This window comes from Ambystoma mexicanum, chromosome 7p, assembly GCF_040938575.1.
Source record: "Ambystoma mexicanum isolate Mex_15411 chromosome 7p, UKY_AmexF1_1, whole genome shotgun sequence".
Classification (NCBI taxonomy): domain Eukaryota; kingdom Metazoa; phylum Chordata; class Amphibia; order Caudata; family Ambystomatidae; genus Ambystoma; species Ambystoma mexicanum.
The window spans coordinates 400,634,560-400,650,689 of NC_090939.1; the positions used below are offsets into that span (position 1 = coordinate 400,634,560).

Consider the following 16,130-nt stretch of genomic DNA (forward strand, 5'->3'; position numbering starts at 1 on the left):
ATATGTCTGATCTTCCCTCCCGTGACAGTTCTAGGGGGTGGAGGGTGAAGAGGAAGGCTATGCTTTTCTATGGATACTTGTGTTTTGCCGCGTGCAAGCTTTGTGGATACACTTGGCACCAGATGAATCAGATTTCAATAAGTTCAAACAACCTTCCTCACCAGACTGGTATTTAAATCATCCGGAATACTGTGGGGACCAATTTTTCAGTATTCCGCACCAACAATCGACTAACGAGAGGCAGGAGTGCAAATGCCCATCTGTTAAAGAAGGCAAACAAGAGAGACACTGCAATGAAACAATATGGATGTTTGTGCTAAAGCTATCACCGTGCAAGGTGTGCAAAATCATTAAATGCACAACATATAATAGTTGAAAGCTTACACGTTAGCCTATTGTCTGCATTTTTTGTCACCTGCATGTTTGCATATTGGTTGGCCTAACATTACACAAATATATCAGAGACAATGATTTCCATGAAATTGTGTCTACGCCAAGCAGAGGAGAAGCATTTTCAGTGCACACTGATGTTTGACTGCTAAGGAAGGGCAGCTGTCAAAAGTGACAGCTCCTGGCAGCCATTCTCAGCAGGAGTGAAGCTCATCCCCACCCCCTTCACTATGCCCTTTCCTTTCAGATGTAAATCCTAGAGCAGCTCTTGACTGTACTAACAATGCAGCTTCTCTCGTTCACATCGGGCGGATCCTCCCATCACGCTGCAAGTCATTTCCTGAGTGGCCCATTGCAATAAGCCAAACCTTAATCTCTTCCCTCTCCAGACACAGCTATGGGCGCGGGACAGCAGCATACAAGTGCTCCAAGCGCTTTGGAGAAGGAGATCTGTACATCTGGTGGGCCGAGGTCCAATATTGTATTGATTAATCAAGCAGCGCAGTGGATAACAGAGAAAATTGCATTAGCAGTGACGAGTAGAGACAATTTAGCACTGGGAGTATAAATATATGCCATGTGCCGAATTGGGGTGTGCTTTGTGTTGTGCCTTTATTTAGATTATGGTGACTGAATGTGAGGGAGTCACAAGGAAGGATAGCTCAGCCAGTTGTTAAATGAAGCTGTGTGTAAAAAGGATCTGTGCGAAATCAATTGATAATGCATTCAATAGGTAGCTCAGTACACACATCACACAACGTTACCAACAATACTGTAGCAAATCCTAATATGAAACTGCATGACATAGCTAAATAAAACATATCATAGGAAAGTGACATAGCATATCACAGTAAAGCAAGACCAGCACAGAATAGAGTATACTCACATAGTGCAGCATAACAAGACCAAACAATGAAGCTTAATACCATTCACAAAAACAAAATCAAACATAACATTGCAGAAGCTATATTGATAGCACAGTATGAATTCATAACATCCACTTTAACAGAGGGGTAATGCATACAAGGTGGGTACTTCAAGGCCCACAAAATGATGGGATACATTTGTTGTAGAAGTGTAACTAACTGTACAGGTTGTTTCATGCTCCACCTCCCCACCCCCTGCCACCTATGGCATCCCATCCCCCCTCCACCTTTCTCTCTTCCTTCTCTTCTATCAAATCTGAGGAGATCACTAGAGTTGTCTGCTCTATGAGGGTCTCCTCTAAACATGTCTCCCCCTGTTCGTCCAGAACTATTAAGGGTAATATTGGCTCTCTTGCCCCTGAAATCACTCTTTTGCTACTCTGTCTTTTTCCTCTTCCCACAAGCACCCTCTTATGCGCCCCCTCCTGAATCTGAAAACACCTTTTGCAGGCCTGTCCTTTCCGTCTCACTACAGCGCCATCTCGATCACCCACTTCCTTGGAAAACAACTCTTGGAGAAACTGGTCTTCCCACAACCGATTCAACATACTGTGCTTGTTGGTTGTCTACACAACCATCAATCAGGATTTTGAGCATCCAGTAGCATGGAAAGTGCTCTTCTGAACACTTGCGAGGAAATGCTTGCATCCCTTGATTCTAACTCTCCAGCTGTCCTCATTCTGCATGATCTCTCCTATGCATTTGACATGGTCATCCACTCCATCCTCATAAAACTGCTCCACAATACCCTAGCTATCCCAGAGCGGGCACTGGACTGGCTGACCTCCTTCCTCAATGATCGTCCCTCCCAGGTTATCCTGGGCTCTTTCTCCTCTCCCACCTCAATCTCCACCTGTGGCGGCCCCCAGCGCTCCAACCTTTCTCTCTGGCTCTTTAACATCTATCTTGCTCCCCTTGCACACCTCATTTGCACCTTCCCCCCTTTACTTCCAGTGCTATGCAGATGATGCACAGATCTTCTTCAAACTCCCCTCTGATCCTCTCCTTACTTCCTCCATAATTCTGGACTGCCTATAAGCCATCCTGTGCTGGTGTACCTCCAATGATCTATGCCTCAATGCCAGCAGGACTGAGATCCTTCCCTTTCAGACTCCTGCTCCCTCTTACTTCCCCTCACTCTGGCCACCCTCTATGGGTTATCCCCCTTCTAGTTCATCTGAAACCAAAAGCCTTCGAGTCATCTTTCTCTTTCCTTCCTCTCTCTCATCCAGGACCTTGCCAAGAAGGCCCACTTTCAACTCCACCTCCTCAAATGAATCCTTCCTTTCCTCACTTTCACCAGAAGCTCAATGTCTCTAGAACTCTGGTACTCTCCAAGATAGAATACTGCAATAACCTCTTCCTTAATCTACCCTCTTCCTCTCTACATTCCCTCCAGCTAATCCAGAATAGGACTGCGAGACTTATCCTTGGCCTAAAGACCACGGACCACATCTCTCCAGACACTCCCGGTTGCTGCAAGGATCACATTCAAATCCCTCTGCATCATCCATTAGGCTGTCTGGGGCCGGGGATCACGCTATCTACAACTGGCTCTTACTAAATACTCCCTCCAGATCTTTACGCTCCTCTGGCACCAACTCTCTGCATGTCAAGCACTTTTCTAAACAGTGAGCTGGTGGCCGATCTCTTTTCTTGACTGGCTCCCTCCTATGGAACCTCCCCGTTCCTCCTCGTCTTGAGACGGACCTCCTCAAATTCTAGCAGTTCCTCAAGGCTTTCCTTTTCACCCCTTCCTTCCTCCTCTACCTCCTTTGCCAATCCCTACAGTCGCTTAGATTGGTGACCAGGGCCTTTATGTGTCCACCTGGGTCCTGGCCTCCCACCCCCAATCACCTTCAGCCTACACCCAATCCCAGCACTTGCCTTGGTGCCCACTGGCCTATGCTATTACAGGCCTGCACTCTTACCAAGTGACCACTGCCAGTCATCTAACAGCTGCTTGCAACTTACTTCCTAGAATTTTCCTCTGCGGTAATCCTAACACTCCCCCCCCCTCCATCCCTGCTCTCTCTCTGCACTTGCATGTTCTGAATGCTCACAAGTCCTAGTAGGACTGCCTTTCTTTCATTATTATATTTGCCTTTCATTCCCATGTTCCCTCCCTCCCTCCCCATTGCCCTGTGGGCACTTTGAAATACAATTTGCTTGATGTATAAGCGCCTTACAAATGCACAATAAATAAATAAATACAATGGGCCTCATTACGACCCAGGCGGTATAAAAGGTTGCGGGTCTGTTAACCCCTTACCGCCTAATTACGAGGTCCCTTTGCGGGTCCCTACTTTAACAGCTGGTCTTGCTCAGCCGTTAAGGATTGGACCCGCAAAGGGACCTTGGAGGTAATTACGGTACCGCAATTTGTGGTACCGTAATTACCGCCTTCCCCATTCCCATTGAGCCCTATGGGGGCAAAAATGGGAATCGGGAAGGGGCCAATGGTGAATGGGGAATTACCGCCCCGCCAACCTTGGAATGGGGCGGTAATTCCGCCATCCACCATGGCGCAATTGTTAAAATACTGGCGTCAACCATGGTGCTAATAGCGCCATGGTTAACGCCTGGGTCGTAATGACCCCCAATGTGTTATATGAGTGCCAGTGCATAGTTCTGTTTTCAAAATAGGGAAGTGCAGCGTGCAGATGGTATTTTATGTGGAGTGCTAGTGAAAGTGCACAAAGGGCTGTATGCAAAGGTTACACCTGCATCACTTAAAGGTAGAGGTCATCCTTCTAAACTGCGAAAGACTCTTGTGCCCATCATGATTTCAGGATTACTTGATGACATGTAGGCTTAATAGTGGCATGTGCCGAAAACGTACAATATGCATTTACTAATAAATGCAGGTTTACTGAGGGAAAACGACTACCAAACACCTCCAATAGTTCACTAATCATTCTCACGTGTTGTGTTACCTTTCAGTCTAGGCTCAAGAGGCCCTCTTAGAAGGTCTACTCACAATTCCCAACGCTTAGGTTTAATTGATGCTCTTTTAAGTTATGCCTCTTGTTTTGTGGCTGGTTTGACCTTCTTCGATGGACACACAGGAGACATTTCTGATTCCTCTACCGTTCCACTCTCCCTTTAGGGAGTGATTGAAGGCTTTTGTGGATTGAATTGTGTTTCAGGAATTGAAGCAAAAACAGAAAAATCAAAGTTTTTTTTTTGTTTCTGACACTAATCATCTCTTGCCTACACAAATATGTGCACATGTAAAACCTCTTAGACTCCAACATCTTCGCCACACCATCCACGTGCACTACCAACAAAACAGTCTGAAAATGTCACGTCATCTTCCCGTGGTAATATTGACATGTGGCTGTCTTTGGTGAAGCAGCCATTGTATACACAGTGGCCAGATTACAGGGACCTTGTACTGGTCCAAGTGCAATTTTGCAGGGTAGCAGTACTAGGGAAAGGTTTGCCCTGGGTCAAACCCCCATTATTCCAATGCATTTGTTGTGCACCATTGCAAAGTGTGCCCTAGTGTTAATCCCAATCCACATTGAAACCATATGTTTTTGAATTTGAGGAAAATTTGCCCTTGTGCTAATACCATGCAAAATTGCACTTGCACGGGTGCAACGTTTCTGTAAACTGGCCCCAGGTGTTACTGATCAGACCATTTCCTTTGATCCTTAGAAATAAATCTACTACACAACAACACATTTTGCAAGAACATTTTTTAAATAAAGGCGGCCGAATATCTCATTACTGTGAAGACACAGGGCCTGATTTACACAGTGTTTTTCAATGGCATTGGACCATTGTAAATCCCTTTTGTGAATCAGGCTCACAGACTATCTGTTCTTTAACGAGCTCTTAGTTACGCATGCAAAGTTCATCTTTCCGTTACTCACTCCAAGGCCCCTTGGTTAGCACAGGATTCTTCTCAATCCATCCAAAACCCATGCCACGCACCTGGCCATCTTAATATGTAATCTAAAACTGGATTAGAATATCTCCTTAAGTATCGGAGGGAATGCGTCTAAATCATTCAATGCAATATTGCGCGAACTGTGAATGGCAGCACATGCGCAGGGCATTGGAAAGGGGCAGAACTGGCAGCCGCACTGGCATGTGTAAGCAGTAGCAAATCACTGGCAACGGTTTCTGATAAACGCGTAGGCTGCTTGTGAACTCCTAAATCACAGCCAAGGCGCTTCAGAAGAACGGGATCACAGGAGCGCGTGACCTTTCACATCCTGCCCTGTGAAGTGCACCCCACTCTCCAGCGACTCCAGGAATGCAGGACCAACCGAGGTGCATACCAGTCGGCACTGGCACATGGAACCCGCATGACCCAGGGTTGACCTTCTGAAGCAAGGCCCAGGCGTGTGCATTCACTCCTCGACAGGGCCCCAGAGTGATCGTGGTGGAAGCGTGATATGAATGCGCAGGATCCACAACCCAGAGTGGGCCAAGAGGGGTGTGTCAACATCTGTCTGCACTTCAAAGACTTGAAAACATCTGCGAACCAGCTCGGTGGCAACATAGTAACCATGTCTGTGCATAGTCCTTTCCATCACCACCAATTCCTCGAATGTGCCTTTTTTATGCATTTATTTATTTATCTATTTATTTAATTATTTAATTTTAGGGTGAACAGTTTTAACATGAGATTTGGAACCCGAGCATACAGCCCCTCCCCCCATTATAAACTCCCTGAGAATCAGAGAAAGAATGCATGACAAACACATAACACACAAATGTGGTAATATGATGTCTATGTAGTCAAGCAACCACCGTGCAATTCATCATCCTATTTGCAAAGTGAAGCCTGACAAATTGTCCTTCAAACTAACTTCCTAGGAAAATACCTGAATGTTAATTGGCCATCGCTCAAGAGTTGTTACATAGAAGAGCATCTCCTCTACATCTCCCAGTTTGGGAGCCTTCAATTGGCTTACACACTGTTACCAAGCTTTAATGACCAAACCTGGGGAGTAAAGACATTAATCAAGATTGTTGGATACCAAGCTGGGGGCGATCTGTGCTTAATGGAAGATCATGTATGGCAATACAACAAAAGCTGCGCAAAGTGATATTTCCTCATGGATGCAATGCAGCATTTCCACTGGCATAAAATCCATAGATAGCCAGGAAGGCCAAACATACGTGTGAAGGCCCTCTGGGAGCACCGTTGCCATATAGACCCCCTGATTATTCACCAGCTGTAGGTCCTTTGGGGTCATTTTGAGGAGTATTCCCTTTGTATGGTGCGTGGGTAGGACTGTACTCACATCGGCATGCAGGTAGATAGCACCCAGTCATCTTTCTAAAAGGCCGAAGGGCATCCCAATGGGGTGGACACTGTTGAGAAATCAGCCTCAGAATAGGAGGTACAGATGGTCAACCATCTGCTGATGAGCAAGGTCAGATTTCTTGAAGAAAGTGAATGCCTTGCGGTCAGGATTCAGCATTGAAGCTTCTTTGGATTTGAGGCTAGGTTGCAGGCTTTCAGTCTGTACTTTGCTCCTGCCATCTCTGTACTTACTTTCTTAACATACTTATTATGCACGGTGCCAGATGCCTCTTAAAAGACATTCACCTCGAAGGGACTGCGCCTAATGGGCTTTATAAAGAATTGCATTGTTGAAACCCAATCATTTCACTGTTAGAACAGCCCAGGTCCGCGCTTAGAAACCTCTGGGTGTTTAAGTGCGTTATAAATACACAACTAAGACACACAGAAAACAATTACGCAACCAAAAAAATGTATATACATTTCTGTAACAGCGCCTCGATGCCTGCAGGCTGTATGAGCGCTTTAAAAATGTAAAATAAAAATAAAAAGACTAACCATGCTGCCTTCTTCCAGACATTAACTGTTGCCCATCCTGGCTCTTGGCGAACCCGCGATTATTTTGGACACTCACATGTATTACTCTCAGGGTTACCAAGTCCTTTTTGTTTGGTAGTCAAGAAGAATACCTTTGCCTTTCCTAGAGGTAGTGCACTTGTGCAAATGATGTGCTGACCAGCCCCTTTGCACATATGTGGGTCGGGTGAATGCAACAGCACTATAACAACTTTGTGGATGCTGGGGGAAGATTTCGCCATGATGGGACTTCAAACTCTTCTCCTGGTGAAAATGAACAAAAAAAAGACAAATGTATTTCTATTCCAGACAACTCTAAGGAATTTCATGAAGAACCAACTGGTACAAACAAAATGCATAAAAGCATCAAGAATAATGCTTCTGAACACTGCAAAAACCTGTGCCTGTTTCTAGCGGGTGCAATGAGGCACAGGTCCATGCAAATCAATGTACATTCCATTTGTGAGTTCGAGAGATACAATTAAATGTGTGGCAAACTCCCCTCCCACGTTCATATTTGCACAATGGTGCACAAAGCGAAAGGCATCAGAATGTGTGTTTCTATGATGTGCCCATTATGATGCCCTTTGTGGTTGAGGTTTAGCTTTGGCCCCTATAAGTCAATGTAGCTCAATTTCTGTCATGTAACTCCAACGGCAGTGTTCTCGACTATTTCTATATGTATTAATATTCACATTTCTAGGAGGTCTGAGCACGATTTAGATTTAGTAATTTGCATATATGTATGCATCTGTTATTTAGGTGTTTTATAAAATGGTGAAAAAGCACCTAATTGGCATCTGAGTGCCTCACTAGTGGGTCATCTTAAGATTGGGCTGGTCTTCTTTCAGGAAAGCGCAGAAACCTGCCTGTTATTGTTGCAGAAAGATCTGTAGGTGCAGAGGATGGGAGGAAGAGCCAGAATAAATGTGGATCAATGCCATTTCCAGGTTCTTTCTGGAGTTGGGTGGGAATGGGAATGCTTTATGATGGGAAACAGATTTAATTTATTTATTTTTTCCTACTCGTTTATTGTTATTTAGCTTCGAGGAGTGGGGCTCACTTTGTTGTTCAAATCATATTGCCATCATAAAAGTTTGATACATAGCATACATATCTCATATACGCCTAGCCCTTGTTGTGATAATGATTAAAATGACAAGGGCAGAGGACAGCCTGTATGAACGTCAGTAGGGAAACTCGTTTCCCATGAATTTTCCCTTGCTGGAAAAAGGACACACAAAAAAACAAGGCTTTGCATGCTATTGCAAAATGATCCAGCCATTACAAAAGCCACAATTGAATAACTCAGACCTTCGGTGCTAGTCTTCACATTGAAATCTTAGATGAACATGTTCATGTATTTTTCACATAAAACGTTGCAGGTGTATTCAGCACTCAACAAGAGACAATTGAAACTAGAGAGGATTGAAACACAAATCAAATATCAAGAAGTATACCAACAATGAAATGACAATGAGACCCTCAGGTATTAGTGTTCTAACTAAATGTGCTAAATAAAACAGTCAACAATCCCATGCTGGCATGGGCATTTTCCTTCCCAACTACCTCAGGGATACTTCCTCTGCGGAGCCTAGGGACACTGTACCATGTGTAATATATGTAATTATTAAGATTGTTATTATGTTGTATTGATATACCTTTATTGTGATCTATCTGCCTGTATGTTCTTTTCTTGCAACCCTGTACAAATTGCGCCCTGATGCCCCCGGGCCTGATGGTCTGCGCGTTATAAATAAACAAATACAAATACAAAGTGAGCAGGTGTTAAAGGCAGAGGGACAGAAAAACAAAACAGGGAATGATAGACACATTGATGACAATGGGAGAACAAGGAGAAAACAGATCCAGTGAAACGTTGAAGAAATGCATACTGATTTAAGTAGGACACCGTCTCCACCGTGCTGGTCTCACTGAGGCAGTGCTTAAAGTAGTACAATGTCCCCACTCTGGTGGGCTCACCATGCCAATGTTGTGTTGATTTAGCCCATGGTGCAGTGGCTACTGCGCGCAGGGTCAGGTGCTAATGCCTCTTCAAACCAAGTGTCAGCTTGTTTTCAGATTTCTAATCACTGGAGGAGCAACTCTCTCAGAGAGTGTGCTTTGTGTTCAGGGAATGGGAGAAATATGGGGCCTGATTTACCAAGCGTTTCCAATGTGATTGCACCATTGTAAAACATGTTTGTAAATCAGGCCTGTAGGAGAGGTTATGAGCTAAAGGATTTGTAATATTTTTAGTGCAGTTTAGTATATTGATAGTAACACTTAATATTCGGGACAAAAAGGGGATGACAGTGGTTGCTAACATTTAGTATTGGGGTGGGTAGAGTAGTCCAGATTTGTTAGGCAACAGAAAAGCTGGTAAAAGCAGGCACACTAACATTACTCTGTTCAAAAAGTAATGCTTCAGAAAATAAGGGGAAATTGATAAGATTTCTGCAGTGTGAGTTTCAGAGCTTGCATTGTAACATTGGGATGGTGCCTAGAAATAAGTGTTCATTGTGCAGAGCAGGAAAAGAGGAAGGAAGGATAAAATGCATCATTATTGGGAGGTTGTGCTCTGCAAAATACTTTCCAAATGGCATTCAAGCCAGGGGCAGGACAATTACACAAGTGGAATCAGAGGGGGCAGGACGGGTGCTGGAAATGTTCTGGCACGTGGTGTGACACATGACACAATGGAAGCAGGCAGGAGAATTCTTTAAGAAATCAATAAGGAAAATGTACAGAGACATGCTATAAGAGGTGGCTTCCAGTGAGAGGTTTAAAAAAGGGGGAAGGAGGGGTATTCTAGCATCCTGCTGAGAGAGAGGTGCTGATTCTGGCTGGCTAGAGGGAGAGGGCCATGCTGTGGAGTGATCTCTGGTGAGGTTTCTTGACTGGGCTGGAGTACAGTGTAGATGCAGAGGGTGTTCCTAGAAGGCCATTATCCAAATCCTGGGCAATGTCCTGACAGAAACGGACTTGGCTGCAAGAAAGTCCTGGCGTGTCAGGAGCAAAGCAATCATTCAGAAAGGCAGAGAACCCAGGGTGAGTATAAACAGGTCAGCAATAAATAAGGACCCCTTCTGCAGGGTATTTTAATTAGCAAGTGCCAGAATGGACTCGGAAAGCAGAACATTTTTAAACCTTATGGGAACAACGGATTAACAAAGTTGCCAAAATCCAAAGTATTAGCTGGAGTTGCTTCATTCACGCAGAGGGGGTCATAACCCCATAATCTCATAAACGTTTAATCTTGCTACCCATCCAACCTTAGGCAAGGGTAGGGGAATAACTAAAAGCTGAAATTGTATACATGTTGTATGGCTTTCATCGTCAAAGAGTGCCAGTTAGGATGTCTCAAGTTAGAGGGAAAATCATATACTTTTGAATTGCTATGCTAACCTAATGCAATGTGCTTATTGACATATGGCTTGTTTTCCTTTATTCTCACATGTGCCCAATGCAAATGCTTACTACAAACGTTTCCATCTCTACCAAATATGAACTAGTTTGATTGTCTATCTGTTCTTTCAAACGAGTTTGAATATAAAAGTGTTTGACTGTGAATGTGTGTGGTGGTTTTTTATTGTGTCTAGAGTCTGTTCTTGCTTCTGGAGATAAATGGGCATTAGGAATAGGTGGGACAGTACAGAGTCTGTAAATGGCTAACTAAGATCCTGTGGTGTTAAAAGGTGACAGAAAAAGAATAGTCAGGATTCCCATACTCTTACATACTTGGTGCATTGATACTTCGTGGTGGTGATGGTTCAGTGGCAGAATTCTTGCCTGCCACGCATGAGGCACGGGTTCAGCTGTGAAACTCGCCCTGCAAGGCACTGCAGAATCCTTTTCAATTTCACATTATTATCTGAATTATTATTTTCTGAACGTGGCAATGTTACCATGCTACCAGTATTTCTGTGGCCTAACAAATCTACCCCACCCTTCTCACCCTTTATTTGCAATTATTTACAATTAAGATCCAAACTCATCCACTGGATCAAGGATCATGACAACTAATTTATATCTCTTGGATCCCCTATGTTTCCATTTATACATTCCGCTATAGCATGAAACATGTACATTTTATTATTGTATATAAATATGTATTATTGTATTTCTGTCTAATGTTGATGATTGGCCCAGCATTGAAAACATAGCTGTACTTTATTTGCTGCGCCTTATGTAACCTTAGCTCTACAACCCAATTGATGCCTTTGCGCCCTGCTACCTCCATGTTATGCACGCATTACAAATAATAAAACAAACAAACACCAATACTAATTGTTAGTACCTGTCACTCCCTTGTTATCTCCAATACTAAGAGCTAGTATCAATATACTAAACTGCACAGAAAATACCACATATTATTTAGCTCATAACCTCTTCTACAGACCCATGATGTATTGATGTGTGTGGCTGGCATCTAAAGCTCTGGTAGACCTTTGCAGAATATTTAAAGATACCCATGTCCAATTTTATTTTGCTCACCCCATATTGTCAGAGAAACCAGGGGCTGCAAGGACACCTTTTGTGGGATGTTTTTACACATGCATACAAGCCCTACCATAAAACTGTGCAGTACTGGCATGGAAAACATCATGATGGCCAGAACTCCCCAGAGAGTGCACAGGGAAAACATGAAGAATAGACTGCCACCCATTTTTGCCTATGTTGTGAGCACAAGAGGGCACTGCCTAAAACTGTCATGATGCCTACCTCCAAGGAGCCAGGTCCGACCCAGCAACCCCAGAGGCAGGCATCATTCCCCCCAGGGAAGTGCCAGCGGGCCCAAGCTGGGGCCCTTTGGACACAGTCCTGGCGCCTTAGGCGCCAGGCTCATGTTGGACCCCTGTCCTGGCGCCTTAGGTGCCAGGCTCATAGAGCTAGACATGTGTTCAAGTGTTTTAATGTGCACTTACCTGATGCAGACCATGCTGCTACATCCAGGCCCTCTTGAGGCCTGAATGGAACTACTTTACCTGTGGGACTACTTTCCACCTGGGTGTGGTCGGGGAAGGATACATACCTGATCGGTGGAAGGATACATGCCTGGAACTTCTTCCAAAGCTATTTAAACCACGCCCGATCAGCAACTCACGCTTCGCGTTGTTCTGCTCCTCGCAGCTGGACGCTCACCGTGTCAGCTCCTGCATCTGGACTTCAGCCACGCTTGTCAGCATCCTGAGTCACCTGCAAAGGGAGATAAGAGAGAATTGGAGAGAAAGAAGACCTTACCTGCTAAAGCTGCATCACGGGGACATCACACCGACGACCCTGAAAGGGAAGACATCATTTTAAATGCATTTCGCTTCGATCGCTGCAGCGCTGCATTTCACCCACCTTTCCTGGGCGCCTCCATCTTCAGCAGCGATCATCCGGATCCGCACCCACTTCCCAGAGCCTAGAGAGAAAAGACAAGAAAACAAGGTGAGAGAAGGAAGGGAAATAGGAAAAGCTCAGTTTCCTTCTAAGACTTACCTGTTGGGTCATTCCCATTTCATTTCGGGTCCTGCCACTTCCTGGCATTCCGGACCCCGGCCCCAACGGGGAAAAAAGACAAAGACATTGAATGAGCGAATGCAAAGACATTACCTGAACGCTCATCCAGAACTTACACTTCGGGTCGGCGCCATATCTCCGGCATTCCGAACCCCAGCCCCTAAGGGGAAAAAGACATAAGCATTAGCGCTTGCTGCAATAAGACAATGAACATTATTATTAAGCTTGAACTTTTGAACTTGCAACAGAACTCTTACAGCGCCTCACCTGAATAGTCAAGCTTATTAAGTGAGAGGGGCAGGTTTAGTTATGACCAACGCACACACCCACTTCCAAAACACATAAAAAGAGACTGCTGGGACAGATAGAGACATTCAATTCCATTTGCTGCGGAGCATGCTGACCGACGACTTCACATCCAGAGATCCAGACTTCAAATCCATCAATCTCCAGAACTTGTAGCAGAAATTAACTCCAGAATTTGTAGCAGATAGGCCTGAATCCACCAGCTGAAACCTCTTCAGCAGGCCTCAAAACTAACCAAACTATTCAACAGCCGGGCGAGCTGTTTGAAGTTTTGCCGAGAATTTTTGCAAGAACCTGTAGCAGTACCCAGAAAGCAGTGTTACATCCAGAATCCAGAGAGGCTAGACCAGCAGAGCAGAGCTGACCCAGATCGCTGTGATCAGAACCGGTGCCTGATTGACCCGCCGAGCAGACAGACCGCAGCCGGACGTGTTGACCAGATCCGTTGCAAGGCCTAGTTCAAATTTATATTGTGAGTACCTAGCAGAACTGTGCAGAACCAATCTCTTAGTTAAAATAATCTAATCCAAACTATTTTAACCTAAGTAGAACTGCCTCCTAGAAATCGTGTCATCTGTCATTTTTAAAGCTGCACAACTGTCACCTATCAATTCTGCAGCTGCAAGCTGTCACCTGTCATTTTGAGTTTACTTTAAATCTGAAAAACTACCTTCATTTAATCGTCCGTATCTCTGGAACCGTTTGGGCTAGGAATGAGATTCCAACAAGTCGAGAACTGACTTCCTACTCCTTATACTGTTTCCGCAAACACGATTTACACACTTGCGAAATTTACCGCGATTTGCGATTTTGGCTCATTTTGTCCACTTGTCAAAATAGCAGCTCCATTCTTTCTTTTGTTAAAATCCGTTGCAACTTGGTAATAACTCATAGAGCATTGCTAAAGTGAGCCTGAACTAATACCAACATGCATCTCCCACTCACCCTGAATCTCTAGAGGGGATTAAAATCAGTTGGCACATTTTGCCATCCATTGCCATCATATTTAAAAAACATTTTGGGCCTGTGTTTCAAACTCCTACCTGTTTCCTCTAAGCTTGCTGGGGCGAACTGAATTTCGTATTGTAATTGATTGCATTCCTGAGAACTGTGTGCTCCTATTTCCATCTCCTTCCATTTCTTACATTGCATAGAGGGGGGTGAATTGCCAGAGAAAAAGTGATTATCTTATCTTTTGCTAAAATCATATCAAGTATTTCTGTACTGCATTTTATTCCTCATTGCTTTTCCCTCGAAATCATAAAAGTATTTTTGCTACTTTATCCATCCTATACTAACTCCTCATTGATTGTAAAGAAGTGTGCTAGTGCCAGATTACCCATTGTTGATCAACCTCATATGTCTAAGTGTACTATCAGATATTAATGTATTATACAGTGTGATATATATATATTGTTTAAATTCTCAAATAAACCTTTTAATTTGCAAAACAAACCTACTTCTTGGCTCAGTGGTGTCCGGGGGATTCTAAGAGGGGGGTGTTATACAAGGGTGGTCATCCAGAGTACTGAACTAGACATAAAAATACATTAATAAGGGTTTTCCTCAGCATCCCAGAATAGGCACTGACTTGGCTGTAGTGTTGATTGAATATCGCTTACACTTTCTGTATGCTAACGATCTGAGAAGCAGTATTTGTTTAATCTAATACAAAAGAAGATTTACAAAGCATTTTTCAAAGGGGTTTTCCCTTTGAAAAAGGTGTTTGTAAATCAGGCCCAATGAGCACCATCATAGCAAACAAGCATTCGTGTATATTATTTCAGAGTTTTCTGTTGGGCAAGGCACTTAACATGATGATTTCAGAAACAGTTCACCCTTAAGGTACAGTTTAATATCATGTTTGTTTTACTATTGTTCTACATGCAGTAACTGACATTTGTTTATGATAATCAGACAATGTGCCTCATTCCGACCCTGGCGTTAACCAAGGCGCTATTAGCGCCTTGGTTGACGCCGTTATTTTTCTGACTCCGCCATGGTGAATGGCGGAATTACCGCCCCATTCCAAGGTTGGCGGGGTCGGTAATTCCCCATTCACCAAGGGCCCTTCCCCATTCCCATTTTTGCCCCATAGGGCTCAATGGGAATGGGGAAGGCGCTAATTACGGCACCGTAAATTATGGTAACGTAATTAGCTCCTAGGTCCCTTTGCGGGTTGGTTTTTTAACGGCTGCAAAAAGCAGGCGTTAAGTACCAACCCGCAAAGGGAACTCGGAATAGGGCGGTAAGGGTTTAACGGCACCGGTCCCGTTACCGGTGACTGGTAACCCTTACCGCCCTACTCGGAATGACCCCCAATGTACACTCCAACTAAACCACATAGATGCCTTAAAGGCAATAAGACATATTTAAGTAATTACTTTTACCACATTCAAGCTGTGATGAATTTCCACTACATGTCAATGTGCTCACCCCATTCCATAAAAACAAAATCCCCAGCAAATACACATTAGTGGACATTAGAAAGATGAATCTTTGATAAAGTATGTTTGAATGAACCACTTCAATCGTCCACTTCCTGGGGAAGGGTAACTTCACATCCTGTGCCACATTCCTGTTTTATAATCTTGATGGTAGCATCATTCTCGCTAAGAGGTAAAGCACTGACAGAGCAGGCATGCATGAACTATTGAACATAAGCAGATACAGAAACATTTGCATAGGGAGACGTCATGAAGGCAAAAACGTCACTCTGCATCCAAAAGAAGAGCACTGAGCTAATATAGACCTTATTATATCATAAGGAACTGCCAAAAAGAGGAAACTGAACAAGTAATGTAAGCAATCAGATGTTATGGTTTATATTCTTGGTGTATTGTACAGTGCAAGATTGCAAAGATCGGGGTTTAGTGGGGTGTCAGAAGTTTTGTACTGCTCAGAGCCTGCATTTGAAGTCCTGATAGGGAGATGAGGAGCAGGACAAGGGATATGCACGGCTAAGACTCAGAACTGCGTTCTAGGTCTGTCTTTTGAGATGGGGGGACAGCAAGAGCAAAGGGTGAGGAGAAATGGAACAGGTCATGGAACATTCACATTGGGGAAATAGAGTAAAAGAGGGATAAGGGAAAGTGGAGTGGTTATGAAGGGCATGAATGAGGTCTAAAGGAGGGATACTCGGTCTGGGCAAGTCTCAT

At 44.0% G+C, this 16,130-nt stretch overlaps 1 protein-coding gene across 2 annotated transcripts in view; it reads right to left on the reverse strand.

Moving 5' to 3' along the window:
* The window catches only part of ROBO1 (roundabout guidance receptor 1), a 2,404,538-nt gene that overhangs the window by 475,965 nt on the left and 1,912,443 nt on the right, over positions 1–16,130 (reverse strand). The gene's annotated exons all lie outside the window — the stretch shown is intronic.